This window comes from Hyla sarda, chromosome 1 (genome assembly GCF_029499605.1).
Source record: "Hyla sarda isolate aHylSar1 chromosome 1, aHylSar1.hap1, whole genome shotgun sequence".
NCBI lineage: Eukaryota > Metazoa > Chordata > Amphibia > Anura > Hylidae > Hyla > Hyla sarda.
The window spans coordinates 256,906,912-256,927,384 of record NC_079189.1 but is presented as its reverse complement, the minus strand read 5'-3'; the positions used below and the strand labels follow the sequence as shown (position 1 = coordinate 256,927,384).

General features: G+C 50.4%; 19 pseudogenes; all 19 read right to left on the bottom strand.

Annotated features, from left to right (window-relative positions):
- Positions 1 to 47: 47 nt before the first annotated feature.
- On the bottom strand, positions 48 to 167 carry LOC130346171 (5S ribosomal RNA; annotated as a pseudogene).
- Positions 168 to 2,249: 2,082 nt separating this feature from the next.
- Positions 2,250 to 2,369, bottom strand: LOC130316579 (5S ribosomal RNA; annotated as a pseudogene).
- A 2,666-nt stretch (positions 2,370 to 5,035) lies between these two features.
- Positions 5,036 to 5,155, bottom strand: LOC130352252 (5S ribosomal RNA; annotated as a pseudogene).
- A 2,470-nt stretch (positions 5,156 to 7,625) lies between these two features.
- On the bottom strand, positions 7,626 to 7,745 carry LOC130329638 (5S ribosomal RNA; annotated as a pseudogene).
- A 277-nt stretch (positions 7,746 to 8,022) lies between these two features.
- LOC130325041 (5S ribosomal RNA) lies at positions 8,023 to 8,142 on the bottom strand (annotated as a pseudogene).
- An 82-nt stretch (positions 8,143 to 8,224) lies between these two features.
- Positions 8,225 to 8,344, bottom strand: LOC130349326 (5S ribosomal RNA; annotated as a pseudogene).
- A 2,485-nt stretch (positions 8,345 to 10,829) lies between these two features.
- Positions 10,830 to 10,949, bottom strand: LOC130352107 (5S ribosomal RNA; annotated as a pseudogene).
- A 693-nt stretch (positions 10,950 to 11,642) lies between these two features.
- LOC130337002 (5S ribosomal RNA) lies at positions 11,643 to 11,762 on the bottom strand (annotated as a pseudogene).
- An 872-nt stretch (positions 11,763 to 12,634) lies between these two features.
- On the bottom strand, positions 12,635 to 12,754 carry LOC130333983 (5S ribosomal RNA; annotated as a pseudogene).
- Positions 12,755 to 13,037: 283 nt separating this feature from the next.
- LOC130352023 (5S ribosomal RNA) lies at positions 13,038 to 13,157 on the bottom strand (annotated as a pseudogene).
- A 480-nt stretch (positions 13,158 to 13,637) lies between these two features.
- Positions 13,638 to 13,757, bottom strand: LOC130328380 (5S ribosomal RNA; annotated as a pseudogene).
- Positions 13,758 to 14,236: 479 nt separating this feature from the next.
- LOC130325162 (5S ribosomal RNA) lies at positions 14,237 to 14,356 on the bottom strand (annotated as a pseudogene).
- Positions 14,357 to 14,438: 82 nt separating this feature from the next.
- On the bottom strand, positions 14,439 to 14,558 carry LOC130352334 (5S ribosomal RNA; annotated as a pseudogene).
- Positions 14,559 to 14,640: 82 nt separating this feature from the next.
- Positions 14,641 to 14,760, bottom strand: LOC130345553 (5S ribosomal RNA; annotated as a pseudogene).
- Positions 14,761 to 15,649: 889 nt separating this feature from the next.
- LOC130349314 (5S ribosomal RNA) lies at positions 15,650 to 15,769 on the bottom strand (annotated as a pseudogene).
- Positions 15,770 to 16,652: 883 nt separating this feature from the next.
- On the bottom strand, positions 16,653 to 16,772 carry LOC130352717 (5S ribosomal RNA; annotated as a pseudogene).
- Positions 16,773 to 17,045: 273 nt separating this feature from the next.
- Positions 17,046 to 17,165, bottom strand: LOC130352249 (5S ribosomal RNA; annotated as a pseudogene).
- Positions 17,166 to 17,841: 676 nt separating this feature from the next.
- Positions 17,842 to 17,961, bottom strand: LOC130352838 (5S ribosomal RNA; annotated as a pseudogene).
- A 1,287-nt stretch (positions 17,962 to 19,248) lies between these two features.
- On the bottom strand, positions 19,249 to 19,368 carry LOC130316571 (5S ribosomal RNA; annotated as a pseudogene).
- Between the last annotated feature and the right edge of the window lie 1,105 nt (positions 19,369 to 20,473).

The window sequence follows — 20,473 nt, the reverse complement described above, 5'->3', positions numbered from 1 at the left end:
AATAAATCCTTTTCCGAATCGGAGCGGAAGGCGGCAACAGATTAAAATGTCAACTGCACCCGGGATTCCCAGCCAGTCTCCCATGCTGGTACTTACCAGGCCCTAAGCTGGGTAGCAGTCTGCGATCTGACGAGAGCAGGCGCATTCAGCTTAGGATGGCCGTTGACAGCTTCACACTTTGTATACTGTGCATTTAAGCATCAATAAATCCTTTTCGGAATCGGAACGGAAGGCGGCAACAGAGCAAAATGTTAGCGGCAGCCGGGATTCCCAGCCAGTGTCCCATGCCGGTACTTACCGGCCCTAAGATCTGTACCAGTCTGCGATCTGACGAGAGCAGGCGCGTTAAGTTTAGGATGGCCGACGACAGCTTCACACCTTGTATACTGTGGATTTAAGCATCAATAAATTATTTTCGGAATCGGAGCGGAAGGCGGCAACAGATTAAAATGTCAACTGTACCCGGGATTCCAGCCAGTCTCCCATGCTGGTACTTACCAGGCCCTAAGCTGGGTAGCAGTCTGCGATCTGACGAGAGCAGGTGCGTTCAGCTTAGGATGGCCGTTGACAGCTTCACACTTTTTATACTGTGGATTTAAGCATCAATAAATAATTTTCGGAATCGGAGCAGAAACAGAGCAAAATGTCAACTGCACCCGGGATTCCCAGCCAGTCTCCCATGCTGGTACTTATCAGGCCCGAAGCAGGGTAGCAGTCTGCGATCTGACGAGAACAGGCACATTCAGCTTAGGATGGCCGTAGACAACTTCACACCCTGTATACTGTGGATTTAAGCATCAATAAATCCTTTTCGGAATCGGAGCGTAAGGCGGCAACAGAGCAAAATATCAACGACACCTGGGATTCCCAGCCAGTCTCCCATGCTGGTACTTACCGGGCCCTAAGCTGGGTAGCAGTCTGCGATCTGACGAGAGCAGGCGCGTTCAGCTTAGGATGGCGGTTGACAGCTTCTCGCCCTTTATACTGTGCATTTAAGCATCAATAAATCCTTTTCCGAATCGGAGCTTAAGGCCGCAACAGATTAAAATGTCAACTGCACCCGGGATTCCCAGCCAGTCTCCCATGCTGGTACTTACCAGGCCCTAAGCTGGGTAGCAGTCTGCGATCTGACGAGAGGAGGCGCATTCAGCTTAGGATGGCCGTTGACAGCTTCACGCCTTGTATATTGTGGATTTAAGCATCAATAAATATTTTTATTAATCGGAGAGGAATGCGGCAACAGAGCAAAATGTCAAAGGCACCTTGGATTGCCAGCCAATCTCCCTTGCCGGTAACTGCTGGGCAGCAGTCTGCGATCTGAGGAGAGCAGGCACGTTCAGGCTTAGAATGGCCGTTGACAGCTTCACACCCTGTATATTGTGGATTTAAGCATCAATAAATCCTTTTCCGAATCGGAACGGAAGGCGGCAACAGAGCAAAATGTCAACGGCAGCCGGGATTCCCAGCCAGTGTCCCATGCCGGTACTTACCGGGCCCTAAGATCTGTACCAGTCTGCGATCTGACGAGAGCAGGCACGTTAAGCTTAGGATGGCCGTCGACAGCTTCACACCTTGTATACTGTGGATTTAAGCATCAATAAATTCTTTTCGGAATCGGAGCAAGGCAGCAATAGAGCAATAGAGCTAAATGTCAACCGGGATTACCAGCCAGTCTCCCATGCCAGTACTTACCGGGCCCTAAGCTGGGTAGCAGTCTGCGATCTGACGAGAGCAGGCGCGTTCAGCTTAGGATGGCCATTGACAGCTTCATGCTTTTTATACTGTGCATTTAAGCATCAATAAATCCTTTTCGGAATCGGAGCATAAGGCGGCAACAGAGCAAAATGTCAACTGCACTCGGGATTCCCAGCCAGTCTCCCATGCCGGTACTTACCGGGCCCTAAGCTGGGTAGCAGTCTGCGACCTGACGAGGGCAGGCGCGTTCAGCTTAGGATGGCCGTTGACAACTTCTCGCCCTTTATACTGTGCATTTAGGCATCAATAAATCCTTTTCGGAATCGGAACGGAAGGCGGCAACAGAGCAAAATGTCAATGGCAGCCGGGATTCCCAGCCAGTGTCCCATGCCGGTACTTACCGGGCCCTAAGATCTGTACCAGTCTGCGATCTAACGAGAGCAGGCGCGTTAAGCTTAGGATGGCCGTCGACAGCTTCACACCTTGTATACTGTGGATTTAAGCATCAATAAATTATTTTCTGAATCGGAGCGGAAGGCAGCAATAGAGCAAAATGTCAACGGCACCCGGGATTCCCAGCCAGTCTCCCATGCCAGTACTTACCGGGCCCTAAGCTGGGTAGCAGTCTGCGATCTGACGAGAGCAGGCGCGTTCAGCTTAGGATAGCCGTTGACATCTTCACGCCTTGTATACTGTTTATTTAAGCATCAATAAAAAAAAATTTTAATCGGAGAGGAAGGGGGCAACAGATCAAAATGTCAATAGCACCTTGGATTGCCAGCCAGTCTCCCATGCCCGTACTTGCCGGGCAGCAGTCTGCGATCTGACAAGAACAGGCGCATTCAGCTTAGGATGGCCATTGACAGCTTCGTTATTATTATACTGTGCATTTAAGCATCAATAAATCCTTTTCGGAATCGGAGCGTAAGGCGGCAACAGAGCAAAATGTCAACGACACCTGGGATTCCCAGCCAGTCCCCCATGCTGGTACTTACCGGGCCCTAAGCTGGGTAGCAGTCTGCGATCTGACGAGAGCAGGCACGTTCAGTTTAGGATGGCCGTTGACAGCTTCTCGCCCTTTATACTGTGCATTTAAGCATCAATAAATCCTTTTCGGAATCGGAAAAGGAAGGCGGCAACAGAGCAAAATGTCAACGGCAGCCAGGATTCCCAGCCAGTGTCCCATGCCGGTACTTACCGGGCCCTAAGATCTGTACCAGTCTGCGATCTGACAAGAGCAGGCGCGTTAAGCTTAGGATGGCCGTCGACAGCTTCACACCTTGTATACTGTGAATTTAAGCATCAATAAATTCTTTTCGGAATCGGAGCGGAAGGCAGCAATAGAGCAAAATGTCAACGGCACACGGGATTCCCAGCCAGTCTCCCATGCCAGTACTTACCGGGCCCTAAGCTGGGTAGCAGTCTGCGATCTGACAAGAGCAGACGCGTTCAGCTTAGGACAGCCATTGACAGCTTCATGCTTTTTATACTGTGCATTTAAGCATCAATAAATCCTTTTCGGAATCGGAGAGGAAGGCGGCAACAGAGCAAAATGTCAATAGCACCTTGGATTGCCAGCCAGTCTCCCATGCCCGTACTTGCCGGGCAGCAGTCTGCGATCTGACAAGAACAGGCACATTCAGCTTAGGATAGCCGTAGACGGCTTCACACCCTGTATACTGTGGATTTAAGCATCAATAAATCCTTTTCGAAATCGGAGCGGAAGGCGGCTACAGAGCAAAATGTCAACAACACCTGGGATTCCCAGCCAGTCTCCCATGCTGGGACTTACCGGGCCCTAAGCTGGGTAGCAGTCTGCTATCTGACGAGAGCAGGCGCGTTCAGCTTAGGATGGCCGTCGACAGCTTCACACCTTGTATACTGTGGATTTAAGCATCAATAAATTCTTTTCGGAATCGGAGCGGAAGGCAGCAATAGAGCAAAATGGCAACGGCAACGGCAACCGGGATTCCCAGCCAGTCTCCCATGCCAGTACTTACCGGGCCCTAAGCTGGGTAGCAGTCTGCGATCTGACGAGAGCAGGCGCGTTTAGCTTAGGATGGCCATTGACAGCTTGTTGCTTTTTATACTGTGCATTTAAGCATCAATAAATCCTTTTCGGAATCGGAACGGAAGGCGGCAACAGAGCAAAATGTCAACTGCACCCGGGATTCCCAGCCAGTCTCCCATGATGGTACTTAATGGGCCCTAAGCTGGGTAGCAGTCTGCGATCTGACGAGAGCAGGCGCGTTCAGCTTAGGATGGCCGTTGACATCTTCACGCCTTGTATATTGTGGATTTAAGCATCAATAAATATTTTTATTAATCGGAGAGGAAGGCGGCAACAGAGCAAAATGTCAATGGCACCTTGGATTGCCAGCCAGTCTCCCATGCCGGTAACTGCCGGGCAGCAGTCTGCGATCTGAGGAGAGCAGGCACGTTCAGGCTTAGGATGGCCGTTGACAGCTTCACACCCTGTATATTGTGGATTTAAGCATCAATAAATCATTTTCCGAATCGGAGCGGAAGGCGGCAACAGATTAAAATGTCAACTGCAACCGGGATTCCCAGCCAGTCTCCCATGCTGGTACTTACCGGGCCCTAAGCTGGGGAGCAGTCTGCGATCTGCCGAGAGCAGGCGCGTTCAGCTTAGGATGGCCGTTGACAGCTTCACACTTTGTATACTGTGGATTTAAGCATCAATAAATAATTTTCGGAATCGGAGCAGAAACAGAGCAAAATGTCAACGACACCTGGGATTCCCAGCCAGTCTCCCCTGCTGGTACTTACTGGGTCCTAAGCTGGGTAGCAGTCTGCGATCTGCCGAGAGCAGGCACGTTCAGCTTAGGATGGCCGTTGACAGCTTCTCGCACTTTATACTGTGCATTTAAGCATCAATAAATCCTTTTCGGAATCGGAACCGGAACGGAAGGCGGCAACAGAGCAAAATGTCAACGGCAGCCGGGATTCCCAGCCAGTGTCCCATGCCGGTACTTACCGGGCCGTAAGATCCGTACCAGTCTGCGATCTGACAAGAGCAGGCACGTTAAGCTTAGGATGGCCGTCGACAGCTTCACACCTTGTATACTGTAGATTTAAGCATCAATAAATTATTTTCGGAATCGGAGCGGAAGGCAGCAATAGAGCAAAATGTCAACGGCACCTGGGATTCCCAGCCAGTCTCCCATGCCAGTACTTACCAGGCAGCAGTCTGCGATCTGACAAGAACAGGCACATTCAGCTTAGGATAGCCGTAGACGGCTTCACACCCTGTATACTGTGGATTTAAGCATCAATAAATCCTTTTCGGAATCGAAGCGGAAGCGGCTACAGAGCAAAATGTCAACAACACCTGAGATTCCCAGCCAGTCTCCCATGCTGGTACTTACCGGGCCCTAAGCTGGGTAGCAGTCTGCGTTCTGACGAGAGCAGGCGCGCTCAGCTTAGGATGGCCGTTGACAGCTTCACGTCCTTTATACTGTGCATTTAAGCATCAATAAATCCTTTTCCGAATCGGAGCAGAAGGCGGCAACAGATTAAAATGTCAACTGCACCCGGGATTCCCAGCCAGTCTCCCATGCTGGTACTTACCAGGCCCTAAGCTGGGTAGCAGTCTGCAATCTGACGAGAGCCGGCGCGTTCAGCTTAGGATGGCCGTTGACAGCTTCTCACTTTGTATACTGTGGATTTAAGCATCAATAAATATTTTTATTAATCGGAGAGGAAGGCGGCAACAGAGCAAAATGCCAATGGCACCTTGGATTGCCAGCCAGTCTCCCACGCCGGTATCTGCCGGCAGCAGTCTGCGATCTGAGGAGAGCAGACACGTTCAGCTTAGGATGGCCGTTGACAGCTTCACACCCTGTATATTGTGGATTTAAGCATCAATAAATCCTTTTCCGAATCAGAGCGGAAGGCGGCAACAGATTAAAATGTCAACTGCACCCGGGATTCTAGCCAGTCTACCATGCTGGTACTTACCAGGCCCTAAGCTGGGTATCAGTCTGCGATCTGACGAAAGCAGGCGCGTTCAGCTTAGGATGGCCGTTGACAGCTTCACACCCTGTATACTGTGCATTTAAGCATCAATAAATCCTTTTCGGAATCGGAACGGAAGGCGGCAACAGATCAAAATGTCAACGTCAGCCGGGATTCCCAGCCAGTGTCCCATGCCTGTACTTACCGGGCCCTTAGATCTGTACCAGTCTGCGATCTGACGAGAGCAGGCGCGTTAAGCTTAGGATGGCCGTCGACAGCTTCACACCTTGTATACTGTGGATTTAAGCATCAATAAATTATTTTCGGAATCGGAGCGGAAGACAGCAATAGAGCAAAATGTCAACGGCAACCGGGATTCCCAGCCAGTCTCCCATGCCAGTACTTACAAGGCCCTAAGCTAGGTAGCAGTCTGCGATCTGACAAAAGCAGGCGCGTTCAGCTTAGGATGGCCATTGACAGCTTCATGATTTTTATACTGTGCATTTAAGCATCAATAAATCCTTTTCGGAATCGGAACGGAAGGCGGCAACAGAGCAAAATGTCAACTGCACCCGGGATTCCCAGCCAGTCTCCCATGCCGGTACTTACTGGGCCCTAAGCTGGGTTGCAGTCTGCAATCTGACGAGAGCAGGCGCGTTCAACTTAGGATGGCCGTTGACATCTTCACGTCTTGTATATTGTGAATTTAAGCATCAATAAATATTTTTATTAATCGGAGAGGAAGGCGGCAACAGAGCAAAATGTCAATGGCACCTTGGATTGCCAGCCAGTCTCCCATGCCGGTAACTGCCGGGCAGTAGTCTGCGATCTGAGGAGAGCAGGCACGTTCAGGCTTAGGATGGCCGTTGACAGCTTCACACCCTGTGTATTGTGGATTTAAGCATCAATAAATCCTTTTCGGAATCGGAACGGAAGGCGGCAACAGAGCAAAATGTCAACGGCAGCCGGGATTCCCAGCCAGTGTCCCATGCCGATACTTACCGGGCCCTAAGATCTGTACCAGTCTGCGATCTGACGAGAGCAGGCGCGTTAAGCTTAGGATGGCCGTCGACAGCTTCACACCTTGTATACTGTGGATTTAAGCATCAATAAATTATTTTCGGAATCGGAGCGGAAGGCAGCAATAGAGCAAAATGTCAACAGCAACCAGGATTCCCAGCCAGTCTCCCATGCCAGTACTTACCGGGCCCTAAGCTAGGTAGCAGTCTGCGATCTGACGAAAGCAGGCGCGATCAGCTTAGGAAGGCCATTGACAGCTTCATGATTTTTATACTGTGCATTTAAGCATCAATAAATCCTTTTCGGAATCGGAACGGAAGGCGGCAACAGAGCAAAATGTCAACTGCACCCGGGATTCCCAGCCAGTCTCCCATGCCGGTACTTACTGGGCCCTAAGCTGGGTAGCAGTCTGCGATCTGACGAGAGCAGGCGCGTTCAGCTTAGGATGGCCATTGACAGCTTCATGCTTTTTATACTGTGCATTTAAGCATCAATAAATCCTTTTCGGAAACGGAACGGAAGGCGGCAACAGAGCATAATGTCAACTGCACCCGGGATTCCCAGCCAGTCTCCCATGCCGGTACTTACTGGGCCCTAAGCTGGGTAGCAGTCTGCGATCTGACGAGAGCAGGCGGGTTCAGCTTAGGATGGCTGTTGACATCTTCAAGCCTTGTATATTGTGAATTTAAGCATCAATAAATATTTTTATTAATCGGAGAGGAAGGCGGCAACAGAGCAAAATGTCAATGGCACCTTGAATTGCCAGCCAGTCTCCCATGCCGGTAACTGCCGGGCAGTAGTCTGCGATCTGAGGAGAGCAGGCACGTTCAGGCTTAGGATGGCCGTTGACAGCTTCACACCCTGTGTATTGTGGATTTAAGCATCAATAAATCCTTTTCCGAATCGGAGCGGAAGGCGGCAACAGATTAAAATGTCAACTGCACCTGGGATTCCCAGCCAGTCTCCCATGCTGGTACTTACCAGGCCCTAAGCTGGGTAGCAGTCTGCGATCTGACGAGAGCAGGCGCGTTCAGCTTAGGATGGCCGTTGACAGCTTCACACTTTGTATACTGTGGATTTAAGCATCAATAAATAATTTTCGGAATCGGAGCAGAAACAGAGCAAAATGGCAACTGCACCCGGGATTCCCAGCCAGTCTCCCATGCTGGTACTTACCAGGCCCGACGCTGGGTAGCAGTCTGCGATCTGACGAGAACAGGCGCATTCAGCTTAGGATGGCCATAGACATCTTCACACCCTGTATACTGTGGATTTAAGCATCAATAAATCCTTTTCGGAATCGGAGCGTAAGGTGGCAACAGAGCAAAATGTCAACGACACCTGGGATTCCCAGCCAGTCTCCCATGCTGGTACTTACCAGGCCCTAAGCTGGGTATCAGTCTGCGATCTGACGAGAGCAGGCGCGTTCAGCTTAGGATGGCCGTTGACAACTTCACCCCCTTTATATTGTGGATTTAAGCATCAATAAATAATTTTCCGAATCGAAGCGGAAGGCGGCAACAGATTAAAATGTCAACTGCACCCGGGATTCCCAGCCAGTCTCCCATGCTGGTACTTACCAGGCCCTAAGCTGGGTAGCAGTCTGCGATCTGACGAGAGCAGGCGCGTTCAGCTTAGGATGGCCGTTGACAGCTTCTTGATTTTTATATTGTGCATTTAAGCATCAATATATCCTTTTCGGAATCGGAACGGAAGGCGGCAACAGAGCAAAATGTCAACTGCACCTGGGATTCCCAGCCAGTCTCCCATGCTGGTACTTACCGGGCCCTAAGCTGGGCAGCAGTCTGTGATCTGACGAGAGCAGGCGCGTTCAGCGTAGGATGGCCGTTGACAGCTTCTCGCTTTATGTCGACGGGCATCTTAAGCTCAACGCGCCTGCTCTCGTCAGATCGCAGACTGGTACAGATCTTAGGGCCCGGTAAGTACCGGCATGGGACACTGGCTGGGAATCCCGGCTGCCGTTGACATTTTGCTCTGTTGCCGCCTTCCGTTCCGTTCCGATTCCGAAAAGGATTTATTGATGCCTAAATGCACAGTATAAAGCTTGTATACTGTGCATTTAAGCATCAATAAATCCTTTTCGGAATCGGAACGGAAGGCGGCAACAGAGCAAAATGTCAGCGGCAGCCGGGATTCCCAGCCAGTGTCCCATGCCGGTACTTACCGGGCCCTAAGATCTGTACCAGTCTGCGATCTGACGAGAGCAGGCGCGTTAAGTTTGGGATGGCCGTCGACAGCTTCACACCTTGTATACTGTGGATTTAAGCATCAATAAATCATTTTCCGAATCGGAGCGGAAGGCGGCAACAGATTAAAATGTCAACTGCAACCGGGATTCCCAGCCAGTCTCCCATGCTGGTACTTACCAGGCCCTAAGCTGGGTAGCAGTCTGCGATCTAACAAGAGCAGGCGCGCTCAGCTTAGGATGGCCGTTGACAGCTTCACACTTTGTATACTGTGGATTTAAGCATCAATAAAAAAAATTCGGAATCGGAGCAGAAACAGAGCAAAATGTCAACTGCACCCGGGATTCCCAGTCAGTCTCCCATGCTGGTACTTACCAGGCACGAAGCTGGGTAGCAGTCTGCGATCTGACGAGAACAGGCGCATTCAGCTTAGGATGGCCGTAGACATCTTCACAACCTGTACACTGTGGATTTAAGCATCAATAAATCCTTTTCGGAATCGGAGCAAAATGTCTACAGAGCTACAGAGCAAAATGTCAACAACACCTGAGATTCCCAGCCAGTCTCCCATGCTGGTACTTACCGGGCCCTAAGCAGGGTAGCAGTCTGCGATCTGACGAGAGCAGGCGCGTTCAGCTTAGGATGGCGGTTGACAGCTTCACACTTTGTATACTGTGCATTTAAGCATCAATAAATCCTTTTCGGAATTGGAACGGAAGGCGGCAACAGAGCAAAATGTCAACGGCAGCCGGGATTCCCAGCCAGTGTCCCATGCCGGTACTTACCGGGCCCTAAGATCTGTACCAGTCTGCGATCTGAAGAGAGCAGGCGTGTTCAGCTTAGGATGGCCATTGACAGCTTCATGCTTTTTATACTGTGGATTTAAGCATCAATAAATATTTTTTTTAATCGGAGAGGAAGGCGGCAACAGATCAAAATATCAATAGCACCTTGGATTGCCAGCCAGTCTCCCATGCCCGTACTTGCCGGGCAGCAGTCTGCGATCTGACAAGAACAGGCACATTCAGCTTAGGATATATGTAGACGGCTTCACACCCTGTATAATGTGGATTTAAGCATCAATAAATCCTTTTCGGAATCGAAGCATAAGGCGGCTACAGAGCAAAATGTCAACAACACCTGGGATTCCCAGCCAGTCTCCCATGCTGGTACATACCGTGCCCTAAGCTGGGTAGCAGTCTGTGATCTGACAAGAGCAGGCGCGTTCAGCTTAGGATGGCCGTTGACAGCTTCACACTTTGTATACTGTGGATTTAAGCATCAATAAATAATTTTCGGAATCGGAGCAGAAACAGAGCAAAACGTCAACTGCACCCGGGATTCCCAGCCAGTCTCCCATGCTGGTACTTACCAGGCCCGAAGCTGGGTAGCAGTCTGCGATCTGACGAGAACAGGCGCATTCAGCTTAGGATGGCCGTAGACATCTTCACACCCTGTATACTGTGGATTTAAGCATCAATAAATCCTTTTCGGAATCGGAGCGGAAGGCGGCAACAGAACAAAATGTCGACGACACCTGGGATTCCCAGCCAGTCTCCCATGCTGGTACTTACCGGGCCCTAAGCTGGGTAGCAGTCTGCAATCTGACGAGAGCAGGCGCGTTCAGCTTAGGATGGCCGTTGACAGCTTCTCGCCCTTTATACTGTGCATTTAAGCATCAATAAATTATTTTCGGAATGGGAACGGAAGGCGGCAACAGAGCAAAATGTCAACGGCAGCCGGGATTCCCAGCCAGTGTCCCATGCCGGTACTTACCGGGCCCTAAGATCTGTACCAGTCTGCGATCTGACGAGAGCAGGCGCGTTAAGCTTAGGATGGCCGTCGACAGCTTCACACCTTGTATACTGTGGATTTAAGCATCAATAAATTATTTTCGGAATCGGAGCGGAAGGCAGCAATAGAGCAAAATGTCAACGGCACCCGGGATTCCCAGCCAGTCTCCCATGCCAATACTTACCGGGCCCTAAGCTGGGTAGCAGTCTGCGATCTGACGAGAGCAGGCGCGTTCAGCTTAGGATGGCCATTGACAGCTTCATGCTTTTTATACTGTGCATTTAAGCATCAATAAATCCTTTTCGGAATAGGAACGGAAGGCGGCAACAGAGCAAAATGTCAACTGCACCTGGGATTCCCAGCCAGTCTCCCATGCCGGTACTTACTGGGCCCTAAGCTGCGTAGCAGTCTGCGATCTGACGAGAGCAGCTTAGGATCTCACACGTTCAGCTTAGGATGGCCGTTGACATGTTCACGCCAGGTATACTGTGGATTTAAGCATCAGTAAATATTTTTTTTAATCGGAGAGGAAGGCGGCAACAGAGCAAAATGTCAATAGCACCTTGGATTGCCAGCCAGTCTCCCATGCCCGTACTTGCCGGGCAGCAGTCTGCGATCTGACAAGAACAGGCGCATTCAGCTTAGGATAGCCGTAGACGGCTTCACACCCTGTATACTGTGGATTTAAGCATCAATAAATCCTTTTCGGAATCGGAGCAAAATGTCTACAGAGCTACAGAGCAAAATGTCAACAACACCTAAGATTCCCAGCCAGTCTCCCATGCTGGTACTTACCGGGCCCTAAGCTGGGTTACAGTCTGCAATCTGACGAGAGCAGGCGTGTTCAGCTTAGGATGGCCGTTGACAGCTTCACGCCCTGTATACTGTGGATTTAAGCATCAATAAATCCTTTTCGGAATCGGAGCGTAAGGCGGCAACAGAGCAAAATGTCAACGACACCTGGGATTCCCAGCCAGTCTCCCATGCTGGTACTTACCGGGCCCTAAGCTGATTAGCAGTCTGCGATCTGATGAGAGCAGGCGCGTTCAGCTTAGGATGGCCGTTGACACCTTCACACTTTGTATACTGTGGATTTAAGCATCAATAAATAATTTTCGGAATCGGAGCAGAAACAGAGTAAAATGTCAACTGCACCCGGGATTCCCAGCCAGTCTCCCATGCTGGTACTTACGAGGCCCGAAGCTGGGTAGCAGTCTGCGATCTGACGAGAACAGGCGCATTCAGCTTAGGATGGCCGTTGACAGCTTCACACTTTGTATACTGTGCATTTAAGCATTAAATAAATCCTTTTCGGAATCGGAACGGAAGGCGGCAACAGAGCAAAATGTCAACGGCAGCCGGGATTCCCAGCCAGTGTCCCATGCCGGTACTTACCGGGCCCTAAGATCTGTACCAGTCTGCGATCTGACGAGAGCAGGCGCGTTAAGCTTAGGATGGCCGTCGACAGCTTCACACCTTGTATACTGTGGATTTAAGCATCAATAAATTCTTTTCGGAATCGGAGCGGAAGGCAGCAATAGAGCAAAATGTCAACCGGGATTCCCAGCCAGTCTCCCATGCCAGTACTTACCGGGTCCTAAGCTGGGTAGCAGACTGCGATCTGACAAGAGCAGGTGCGTTCAGCTTAGGATGGCCGTTGACATCTTCACGCCTTGTATACTGTGGATTTAAGCATCAATAAATATTTTTTTTAATCGGAGAGGAAGGCGGCAACAGATCAAAATGTCAATAGCACCTTGGATTGCCAGCCAGTCTCCCATGCCCGTACTTGCCGGGCAGCAGTCTGCGATCTGACAAGAACAGGCGCATTCAGCTTAGGATAGCCGTAGACGGCTTCACACCCTGTATATTGTGGATTTAAGCATCAATAAATCCTTTTCGGAATCGGAGCAAAATGTCTACAGAGCTACAGAGCAAAATGTCAACAACACCTGAGATTCCCAGCCAGTCTCCCATGCTGGTACTTACCGGGCCCTAAGCTGTGTAGCAGTCTGCGATCTGACGAGAGCAGGCGCGTTCAGCTTAGGATGGCCGTTAACAGCTTCACGCCCTTTATACTGTGCATTTAAGCATCAATAAATCCTTTTCGGAATCGGAACGGAAGGCGGCAACAGAGCAAAATGTCAACGGCAGCCGGGATTCCCAGCCAGTGTCCCATGCCGGTACTTACCGGGCCCTAAGATCTGTACCAGTCTGCGATCTGACGAGAGCAGGCGCGTTAAGCTTAGGATGGCCGTCGACAGCTTCACACCTTGTATACTGTGGATTTAAGCATCAATAAATTATTTTCGGAATCGAGCGGAAGGCAGCAATAGAGCAAAATGTCAACGGCAACCGGGATTCCCAGCCAGTCTCCCATGCCAGTACTTACCGGGCCCTAAGCTGGGTAGCAGTTTGCGATCTGATGAGAGCAGGCGCGTTCAGCTTAGGATGGCCATTGACAGCTTCATGCTTTTTATACTGTGCATTTAAGCATCAATAAATCCTTTTCGGAATCGGAACAGAAGGCGGCAACAGAGCAAAATGTCAACTGCACCCGGGATTCCCAGCCAGTCTCCAATACCGGTACTTACTGGGCCCTAAGCTGCGTAGCAGTCTGCGGTCTGACGAGAGCAGGCGCGTTCAGCTTAGGATGGCCGTTGACATCTTCACGCCCTGTATACTGTGGATTTAAGCATCAATAAATATTTTTTTTAATCGGAGAGGAAGGCGGCAACAGAGCAAAATGTCAATAGCACCTTGGATTGCCAGCCAGTCTCCCATGCCCGTACTTGCCGGGCAGCAGTCTGCGATCTGACAAGAACAGGCACATTCAGCTTAGGATAGCCGTAGACGGCTTCACACCCTGTATACTGTGGATTTAAGCATCAATAAATCCTTTTCGGAATCGGAGCAAAATGTCTACAGAGCTACAGAGCAAAATGTCAACAACACCTGAGATTCCCATCCAGTCTCCCATGCTGGTACTTACCGGGCCCTAAGCTGGGTAGCAGTCTGCGATCTGATGAGAGCAGGCGCGTTCAGCTTAGGATGGCCGTTGACAGCTTCACGCCCTTTATACTGTGCATTTAAGCATCAATAAATCCTATTCCGAATCGGAGCGGAAGGCGGCAACAGATTAAAATGTCAACTGCACCTGGGATTCCCAGCCAGTCTCCCATGCTGGTACTTACCAGGCCCTAAGCTGGGTAGCAGTCTGCGATCTGACGAGAGCAGGCACGTTCAGCTTAGGATGGCCGTTGACAGCTTCACACTTTGTATACTGTGGATTTAAGCATCAATAAATAATTTTCGGAATCGGAGCAGAAACAGAGCAAAATGGCAACTGCACCCGGGATTCCCAGCCAGTCTCCCATGCTGGTACTTATCAGGCCCGACGCTGCGTAGCAGTCTGCGATCTGACGAGAACAGGCGCATTCAGCTTAGGATGGCCATAGCCATCTTCACACCCTGTATACTGTGGATTTAAGCATCAATAAATCCTTTTCGGAATCGGAGCGTAAGGTGGCAACAGAGCAAAATGTCAACGACACCTGGGATTCCCAGCCAGTCTCCCATGCTGGTACTTACCAGGCCCTAAGCTGGGTATCAGTCTGCGATCTGACGAGAGCAGGCGCGTTCAGCTTAGGATGGCCGTTGACAGCTTCACCCCCTTTATATTGTGGATTTAAGCATCAATAAATAATTTTCCGAATCGAAGCGGAAGGCGGCAACAGATTAAAATGTCAACTGCACCCGGGATTCCCAGCCAGTCTCCCATGCTGGTACTTTCCAGGCCCTAAGCTGGGTAGCAGTCTGCGATCTGACGAGAGCAGGCGCGTTCAGCTTAGGATGGCCGTTGACAGCTTCTTGATTTTTATATTGTGCATTTAAGCATCAATATATCCTTTTCGGAATCGGAACGGAAGGCGGCAACAGAGCAAAATGTCAACTGCACCTGGGATTCCCAGCCAGTCTCCCATGCTGGTACTTACCGGGCCCTAAGCTGGGTAGCAGTCTGCGATCTGACGAGAGCAGGCGCGTTCAGCTTAGGATGGCCGTTGACAGCTTCACACCTTGTATACTGTGCATTTAGGCATCAATAAATCCTTTTCGGAATCGGAACGGAACGGAAGGCGGCAACAGAGCAAAATGTCAACGGCAGCCGGGATTCCCAGCCAGTGTCCCATGCCGGTACTTACCGGGCCCTAAGATCTGTACCAGTCTGCGATCTGACGAGAGCAGGCGCGTTGAGCTTAGGATGGCCGTCGACAGCTTCACACCTTGTATACTGTGGATTTAAGCATCAATAAATTCTTTTCGGAATCGGAGCGGAAGGCAGCAATAGAGCAAAATGTCAACTGCACCCGGGATTCCCAGCCAGTCTCCCATGCCAGTACTTACCGGGCCCTAAGCTGGGAAGCAGTCTGCAATCTGACAAGAGCAGGCGCGTTCAGCTTAGGATGGCCGTCGACAGCTTCACACCTTGTATACTGTGGATTTAAGCATCAATAAATATTTTTTTTAATCGGAGAGTAAGGCGGCAACAGATCAAAATGTCAATAGCCCCTTGGATTGCCAGCCAGTCTCCCATGCCCGTACTTGCCGGGCAGCAGTCTGCGATCTGACAAGAACAGGCGCATTCAGCTTAGGATAGCCGTAAACGGCTTCACACCCTGTATATTGTGGATTTAAGCATCAATAAATCCTTTTTGGATTCGGAGCAAAATGTCTACAGAGCTACAGAGCAAAATGTCAACAACACCTGAGATTCCCAGCCAGTCTCCCATGCTGGTACTTACCGGGCCCTAAGCTGGGTAGCAGTCTGCGATCTGACGAGAGCAGGCGCGTTCAGCTTAGGATGGCCATTAACAGCTCCATGCCCTTTATACTGTGCATTTAAGCATCAATAAATCCTTTTCCGAATCGGAGCGGAAGGCGGCAACAGATTAAAATGTCAACTGCACCCGGGATTCCCAGCCAGTCTCCCATGCTGGTACTTACCAGGCCCTAAGCTGGGTAGCAGTCTGCGATCTGACGAGAGCAGGCGCGTTCAGCTTAGGATGGCCGTTGACAGCTTCACACTTTGTATACTGTGCATTTAAGCATCAATAAATCCTTTTCGGAATCGGAACGGAAGGCGGCAACAGAGCAAAATGTCAGCGGCAGCCGGGATTCCCAGCCAGTGTCCCATGCCGGTACTTACCGGGCCCTAAGATCTGTACCAGTCTGCGATCTGACGAGAGCAGGCGCGTTAAGTTTAGGATGGCTGTCGACAGCTTCACACCTTGTATACTGTGGATTTAAGCATCAATAAATTCTTTTCGGAATCGGAGCGGAAGGCGGCAACAGATTAAAACGTCAACTGCACCCGGGATTCCCAACCAGTCTCCCATGCTGGTACTTACCAGGCCCTAAGCTGGGTAGCAGTCTGCGATCTGACGAGAGCAGGTGCGTTCAGCTTAGGATGGCCATTGACAGCTTCACCCTTTGTATACTGTGGATTTAAGCATCAATAAATAATTTTCGGAATCGGAGCAGAAACAGAGCAAAATGTCAACTGCACCCGGGATTCCCAGCCAGTCTCCCATGCTGGTACTTATCAGGCCCGAAGCAGGGTAGCAGTCTGCGATCTGACGAGAACAGGCACATTCAGCTTAGGATGGCCGTAGACAACTTCACACCCTGTATACTGTGGATTTAAGCATCAATAAATCCTTTTCGGAATCGGAGCGTAAGGCGGCAACAGAGCAAAATGTCAACGACACCTGGGATTCCCAGCCAGTCTCCCATGCTGGTACTTACCGGGCCCTAAGCTGGGTAGCAGTCTGCGATCTGACGAGAGCAGGCGCGTTCAGCTTAGGATGGCGGTTGACAGCTTCTTGCCCTTTATACTGTGCATTTAAGCATCAATAAATCCTTTTCCGAATCGGAGCGTAAGGCGGCAACAGATTAAAATGTCAACTGCACCCGGGATTCCCAGCCAGTCTCCCATGCTGGTACTTACCAGGCCCTAAGCTGGGTAGCAGTCTGCGATCTGACGAGAGCAGGCGTGTTCAGCTTAGGATGGCCGTTGACAGCTTCACGCCTTGTATATTGTGGATTTAAGCATCAATAAATATTTTTATTAATCGGAGAGGAATGCGGCAACAGAGCAAAATGTCAATGGCACCTTGGATTGCCAGCCAATCTCCCTTGCCGGTAACTGCTGGGCAGCAGTCTGCGATCTGAGGAGAGCAGGCACGTTCAGGCTTAGGATGGCCGTTGACAGCTTCACACCCTGTATATTGTGGATTTAAGCATCAATAAATCCTTTTCCGAATCGGAACGGAAGGCGGCAACAGAGCAAAATGTCAACGGCACCCGGGATTCCCAGCCAGTGTCCCATGCCGGTACTTACCGGGCCCTAAGCTGGGTAGCAGTCTGCGATCTGACGAGAGCAGGCGCGTTCAGCTTAGGATGGCCATTGACAGCTTCATGCTTTTTATACTGTGCATTTAAGCATCAATAAATCCTTTTCGGAATCGGAGCGGAAGGCGGCAACAGAGCAAAATATCAACTGCACTCGGGATTCCCAGCCAGTCTCCCATGCCGGTACTTACCGGGCCCTAAGCTGGGTAGCAGTCTGCGACCTGACGAGAGCAGGCGCGTTCAGCTTAGGATGGCCGTTGACAGCTTCTCGCCCTTTATACTGTGCATTTAGGCATCAATAAATCCTTTTCGGAATCGGAACGGAAGGCGGCAACAGAGCAAAATGTCAATGGCAGCCGGGATTCCCAGCCAGTGTCCCATGCCGATACTTACCGGGCCCTAAGATCTGTACCAGTCTGCGATCTGACGAGAGCAGGCGTGTTCAGCTTAGGATGGCCATTGACAGCTTCATGCTTTTTATACTGTGGATTTAAGCATCAATAAATATTTTTTTTAATCGGAGAGGAAGGCGGCAACAGATCAAAATATCAATAGCACATTGAATTGCCAGCCAGTCTCCCATGCCCGTACTTGCCGGGCAGCAGTCTGCGATCTGACAAGAACAGGCACATTCAGCTTAGGATATCCGTAGACGGCTTCACACCCTGTATACTGTGGATTTAAGCATCAATAAATCCTTTTCGGAATCGAAGCGGAAGGCGGCTACAGAGCAAAATGTCAACAACACCTGGTATTCCCAGCCAGTCTCCCATGCTGGTACTTACCGGGCCCTAAGCTGGGTAGCAGTCTGCGATCTGACAAGAGCAGGCGCGTTCAGCTTAGGATGGCCGTTGACAGCTTCACACTTTGTATACTGTGGATTTAAGCATCAATAAATAATTTTCGGAATCGGAGCAGAAACAGAGCAAAATGTCAACTGCACCCGGGATTCCCAGCCAGTCTCCCATGCTGGTACTTACCAGGCCTGAAGCTGGGTAGCAGTCTGCGATCTGACGAGAACAGGCGCATTCAGCTTAGGATGGCCGTAGACATCTTCACACCCTGTATACTGTCGATTTAAGCATCAATAAATCCTTTTCGGAATCGGAGCGGAAGGCGGCAACAGAACAAAATGTCATCGACACCTGGGATTCCCAGCCAGTCTCCCATGCTGGTACTTACCGGGCCCTAAGCTGGGTAGCAGTCTGCAATCTGACGAGATCAGGCGCGTTCAGCTTAGGATGGCCGTTGACAGCTTCTCGCCCTTTATACTGTGCATTTAAGCATCAATAAATTCTTTTCGGAATCGGAACGGAAGGCGGCAACAGAGCAAAATGTCAACGGCAGCCGGGATTCCCAGCCAGTGTCCCATGCCGGTACTTACCGGGCCCTAAGATCTGTACCAGTCTGCGATCTGACGAGAGCAGGCGCGTTAAGCTTAGGATGGCCGTCGACAGCTTCACACCTTGTATACTGTGGATTTAAGCATCAATAAATTATTTTCGGAATCGGAGCGGAAGGCAGCAATAGAGCAAAATGTCAACGGCATCGGGGATTCCCAGCCAGTCTCCCATGCCAATACTTACCGGGCCCTAAGCTGGGTAGCAGTCTGCGATCTGACGAGAGCAGGCGCGTTCAGCTTAGGATGGCCATTGACAGCTTCATGCTTTTTATACTGTGCATTTAAGCATCAATAAATCCTTTTCGGAATCGGAGCGGAAGGCGGCAACAGAGCAAAATGTCAACTGCACTCGGGATTCCCAGCCAGTCTCCCATGCCGGTACTTACCGGGCCCTAAGCTGGGTAGCAGTCTGCGACCTGACGAGGGCAGGCGCGTTCAGCTTAGGATGGCCGTTGACAACTTCTCGCCCTTTATACTGTGCATTTAGGCATCAATAAATCCTTTTCGGAATCGGAACGGAAGGCGGCAACAGAGCAAAATGTCAATGGCAGCCGGGATTCCCAGCCAGTGTCCCATGCCGGTACTTACCGGGCCCTAAGATCTGTACCAGTCTGCGATCTAACGAGAGCAGGCGCGTTAAGCTTAGGATGGCCGTCGACAGCTTCACACCTTGTATACTGTGGATTTAAGCATCAATAAATTATTTTCTGAATCGGAGCGGAAGGCAGCAATAGAGCAAAATGTCAACGGCACCCGGGATTCCCAGCCAGTCTCCCATGCCAGTACTTACCGGGCCCTAAGCTGGGTAGCAGTCTGCGATCTGACGAGAGCAGGCGCGTTCAGCTTAGGATAGCCGTTGACATCTTCACGCCTTGTATACTGTTTATTTAAGCATCAATAAAAAAAATTTTTAATCGGAGAGGAAGGGGGCAACAGATCAAAATGTCAATAGCACCTTGGATTGCCAGCCAGTCTCCCATGCCCGTACTTGCCGGGCAGCAGTCTGCGATCTGACAAGAACAGGCGCATTCAGCTTAGGATGGCCATTGACAGCTTCGTTATTATTATACTGTGCATTTAAGCATCAATAAATCCTTTTCGGAATCGGAGCGTAAGGCGGCAACAGAGCAAAATGTCAACGACACCTGGGATTCCCAGCCAGTCCCCCATGCTGGTACTTACCGGGCCCTAAGCTGGGTAGCAGTCTGCGATCTGACGAGAGCAGGCACGTTCAGTTTAGGATGGCCGTTGACAGCTTCTCGCCCTTTATACTGTGCATTTAAGCATCAATAAATCCTTTTCGGAATCGGAAAAGGAAGGCGGCAACAGAGCAAAATGTCAACGGCAGCCAGGATTCCCAGCCAGTGTCCCATGCCGGTACTTACCGGGCCCTAAGATCTGTACCAGTCTGCGATCTGACAAGAGCAGGCGCGTTAAGCTTAGGATGGCCGTCGACAGCTTCACACCTTGTATACTGTGAATTTAAGCATCAATAAATTCTTTTCGGAATCGGAGCGGAAGGCAGCAATAGAGCAAAATGTCAACGGCACACGGGATTCCCAGCCAGTCTCCCATGCCAGTACTTACCGGGCCCTAAGCTGGGTAGCAGTCTGCGATCTGACAAGAGCAGACGCGTTCAGCTTAGGACGGCCATTGACAGCTTCATGCTTTTTATACTGTGCATTTAAGCATCAATAAATCCTTTTCGGAATCGGAGAGGAAGGCGGCAACAGAGCAAAATGTCAATAGCACCTTGGATTGCCAGCCAGTCTCCCATGCCCGTACTTGCCGGGCAGCAGTCTGCGATCTGACAAGAACAGGCACATTCAGCTTAGGATAGCCGTAGACGGCTTCACACCCTGTATACTGTGGATTTAAGCATCAATAAATCCTTTTCGAAATCGGAGCGGAAGGCGGCTACAGAGCAAAATGTCAACAACACCTGGGATTCCCAGCCAGTCTCCCA